This window comes from Cervus canadensis, chromosome 5 (genome assembly GCF_019320065.1).
Source record: "Cervus canadensis isolate Bull #8, Minnesota chromosome 5, ASM1932006v1, whole genome shotgun sequence".
Taxonomy (NCBI): domain Eukaryota; kingdom Metazoa; phylum Chordata; class Mammalia; order Artiodactyla; family Cervidae; genus Cervus; species Cervus canadensis.
Window position 1 is genome coordinate 90664019 of NC_057390.1, and position 4684 is coordinate 90668702.

Below are 4684 nucleotides of genomic sequence, written 5' to 3' on the forward strand. Positions count from 1 at the left end.
TTGAACTGGAGACAAGCCTCTGGGGGGCCAACTCAGCACTGCCCAGCCTCCGAAAGCTTGGGATTCTTTCCAGCCAGGGCCAGAGGCCTGCCCTTGGAGCTCTCAGCAGGGCTGGGCTATGTGCTAAACCTGGGCATCTGGTGGCTCCTTTCATGAGGTGACTGGGGAAAACAGGGGTGCGGTCACCCTCCCACTGTGCAGCTCCGAAGGCTGAGGCACAGAGAGGAGCCCTTGATGAGCCAGGGGTCAGGCCCCCAGCCCCACAGATGAGGACACTGAGGCAGCAGTAGTCTCGTGGGGGTAAGCCTAGGCACATCTGAGCCTAGGTCTGTCTGACCCCCAACTCCCAGCCGACCTGCGTCCCTGCGGATGTCCCAGTCCTTCCGTGTCTCAGCTTCCCCTTCTGCAAAATGGGCTGGAGGCGCCCCCTGCAGGCCTGCCGGGAGGGCGCAGGCGTCCTGCAGGTGGGGGGCGTGCCGAGCGGGCAGAAAGGCACCCCCCTACCCTCCCCGCCCATCACCCCGCTACACACCTCGGCTCCCAGCCCCCCAGCACCCGCCCCCGCAGGCGCAGCGTCTGTGGGAACAAGAGAGCGGCAGAGGCGCCTCTGCGCTCAAGTGACAGCGCCTTTGTCTCCGCTGAATGGGTGCGTTGCTAAGGCCCCTCGTAGCAACGGAGCCGCTTCCACCTCGGCCTCGGAGGGACCCCCATCCCGCACCGCCCTCCAGATGCCCTAGGGCCCCCACCCCACCACGCGACCCACTCAGGTGGCCCGAGCAAGAAGTGCAGGAAGTGAAGGCTGCCGGCTGTGTTTCCCTCCCAGGCCTGCCCCCGCCCCTCCCGAAAGCGCCTGGGCACCACCCCCCCACACACACCCCGCACCCCGGCATTGCAGGGGTTCTCCGGAGGGAGAAACTGAGGCTCGGAGAGAGGCTGAGAGAGACTGCCAGGGTCACCCAGGCCAGAATCCCACCCAGAGTCTCCTCCCTGCCTCACTTCCCAGCCGTCTCCCATCTTGGAAGGGTGGGTCCCCATCTTGGTTCTCCGCCAGGCCAACGCACAGGGTACACTTTCCTCCCAGGTTTCTAGAGACAGTGCATGGGGACTTTCCTGCCAGCTCCACCTGCGGACCTCTGCAAGCCCACCTGGGGGCCCCTGCCGACCTGCGTGTGGACCATCACCCACTCCCAGGGCTTCAGCCTCTCCCTCCTGCCAGGGGAACCCCTGGCCCTGGAGCTCCCGCTTACCCCGCCAGGTCCCACAGCTCTGTCCCCAGCTTTCTGTCCGTGAGCGCCCCTCCCCTCTGCCCCTCCCTCCTGCCCCAAAGTTCTGACAGCCCCGTGGTGTCTCTGGTAATAAATGGTACTGCAGTGACTTTTCCTTGTCTGGGGGTCACCCTGGCCTGGGGAGGCAGACGGGATGCTAGGCTCCCTGGGAGGAGGGAGGAACAAGCTACTGCTTTGACTTTGGGACTCAAGACGGACCCAATTTCACCATCAGGATAGGTGTAGCCAACACTAATTATCACATACTGTGTACCTGGCCGGAGAAGGCAATGGCAGCCCACTCCAGTCCTCTTGCCTGGAAAATCCATGGACTGAGGAGCCTGGTGGGCTACAGTTCATGGGGTCCCTAGGAGTCTGACATGACTGAGCGACTTCACTTTCACTTTTCACTTTCATGCATTGGAGAAGGAAATGGCAACCCACTCCAGTGTTCTTGCCTGGAGAATCCCAGGGACGGGGGAGCCTGGTGGGCTGCCGTCTATGGGGTCGCACAGAGTTGGACACGACCGAAGCGACTTGGCAGCAGCAGCAGCAGCAGTGTACCTGGCTGGTGCTGAGCCTCAAGCCACCTCAGAGTTACAGGTCCTTACCTCAGCCTTGAGACCACCATCACCCCTATTGTACAGAAAAGAACTCTGACGCTCAGGGAAGGTCTCCATGACTCACACCTGGGTCTCCTAGGCTGGGTGACGTAGAGGTGAGGGGTGACAGTCGCTGTGAGTGGGAGCCATCCAGGCAGACTGCTCAGAGGAGGCACCAGGGCAGGTGGGGTGGCTTCAGGTCAGGCTGCGAGAGGAACCCCAACTCGGAATCTGGCTATAGGACTAGGTCCTGGCATCACTGATTCTGTGGCCTCGGGCAAGATTCTTCTCTGAGGCCCAGTCTCCTCTTGGGTGGAGCCAGTTTCAGAGCGAAGATGAGCAGGAATGGTGAGGGCTTGGCACCTGGGTGGGCCCCAAGGTAGGGGCCAGGTGAAGGAGAGGCCCAGGGTCTGGTCTTGGGGTGCAGAGGCTGTTAACAGCATCCTGCTGACCTCAGCTTGACACCAGCACTTCTCGGGCCAGAGGCCATGGCGCAGTTGAGGGGCGTCAGAACATCCCGTGGGTGGATGGGGGGAAGCAGCCACTCCCAATGCAGGTGAGTGGAGGTGGGGCAGGGCTTCATGAGAAGAAGCCCGGAGACCCAGCAAGGTACAAGCTGCAGCCAGTTCCCTCTGTGACTTCAGGGTCACTTTCATCCTGGGCCCTGCCTGCATTGAGTCTGAGATAAAAATCTATTCAGGGTGTAGTTAACCCACCGCACAACACAGGGGTCTGGGTATTTCATTCTGGGGCTGGGGGGTTGAACTCCCAGAAGCCCAGTCCATCATCTGCAGAATGGAGGACATCAGATCCACTCTGCAGGGACATGAAGTCATCCTGTGTGTTAGTCCCAGTGCCCGGCACGCAAGGCACTCAGGAAAAGTCAGCTGTTGCCAAAGAAGGATGTGCCAGAGAGCATGGGCACACAGACCCTGCAGCCCAGAGGCGGCGATGTCTAAGGTCCCGAACGTCCCGGGCAGAGAGAGAAGACAGCAGCCTCGGTGGGGGGGAGTGTAGTTCCCGCCTGCCCAGGGAGGATCCAGCAGGACCCCGGGAGGAGTGACAAGCCGGGCATCGCTGCTGAGGTTCACCACCAGGGCACTCAGCCTGGCCTGTTAGGCAGAGCCTGCTGCCCGCTACTCTAAGAAAGAAGTGAAGGGGCCGGACCCTGGAGGGGCAGCAAGAGTGTGGCACTGAACTGGATGGGACACCTGGTGGCCCCTACTGCCTGTATTTGTAGTATCCTGCCTCCTTTCCCTCACCTCCAGAGGGCCTCTGCCTCCCCACAAACTAATCATATGGTGGGGGTAGGAGGGTGGGGGCGGTCAGGGCTGGGGACCAAGGGGTCCTTTCCAGTCTCCCCACCCCCTGCTCCATACTCTTCCTCCCCCCAACACATTGTCTTTGGTCTTTAGCCAAAATAACCTCCCTCATAGCTCAGCTGGTAAGGAATCTGCCTACAATGCAGGAGACCCTGGTTCAATTCCTGGGTTGGGAAGATCTGCTGGAGAAGGGATAGGCTACCCATTCCAGTGTTCTGGCCTGGAGAATTCCATGGACTGTATCGTCCATGGGGTCACAAAGAGTTGGACACGATTGAGCATCTTTCACTTCACTTAGGTCCCAAGACACTGCTGGTTGACACCCCTCCATCCTTATGTTCACACTGTTCCCTCTGCCAGGACTGCCTCCACCTCTTGTCGAGCTGGCGAACCCCTGGACATCCTTCAAAACCCAGTTTGGAGGACATCTCTGCTGTGAAGACTTCCTGTCCGCCCAGGAGCAGAATCAATCACTTTCTTATCTTGTGCAGTTACACGATGTATCACATCAGATTACAATCTGATTAAGACAGTCTCCCCTACAAGACTGAACATTCCCCAGGGGCAGGAACCAGGGTATCTACTTCAGGGCATCTGAAGGTGCTACTGCCAAGGTGTCTGCCTGCCTGAGGCTGCCTCGCCCTAAAAGAAATACCTTTTCCTAATCTGTCCAGAGGCATGGGTGGAGCAGGAGTGACTCTGGGAGTAAATTAGGTTGGTCAAGGTGGGTCAAGGATGAAAGCTTGCATCTGGGGTTGGCCTTTCTCAGTGTGTGACCTTGGATAGGACAACTCATTTTAGTTTCCTCGTCTGTAATCTGGGGCTGCCACCTACCACAGTGACTGCGAAGAGCGGATGGGACCAGACCAATGGACAAGGCAGGTGAAGTCCTGGAAGGGCACTTGGAGCAGATGGGAGGGAGCAGTCCTGAGTGGGCCCTGCTCACTGCTGCCACCAGGTGGCTGGGGTTGGAGGGGAAGTTGGGGAATCAGTGAGAGGGGCCAGGCCCAGGGCCTGTGGGTGGCTGCCGGCAGACAGAGAAGAAAGGGTCAGTGCCCTGAAGGCAGGTGGACCCCAGCAGGTGGCCGACTAAAGTCCCTTGCCCTCTTCTGGGTTATAACCCCTGCCTCACGGGGCTCCCGGAGGAACAGTGAAATGACGGATGGCACACAGTAGATGCTCACTAAATGACTGTTCCCTTCTGCCCAGGATGGCAGCTGAGATGCACACCAGGGTGGAACCGAGGCTGAGGCCCCAGAAAGCCCAAGCCTCTTCCAGGGTTATCAGGGACCCAGGGATGAGGGGGGGCCCCAGTAGTGCCTGGTATCCCCCTCCCCAGCCCCCAGACCCCATCTTGCCTCCCCCAAGTTTTGAACCAAAGGTTCCCTGGGTATCGCCTTCATCCCATTTGCAGCACGCCCCTGCCCTAGATAACCCAGGCCTACTTGGGAGGCTCTGCTTTGGCCCCAGAATGTAAATAGGCAGAAGTAGCTGC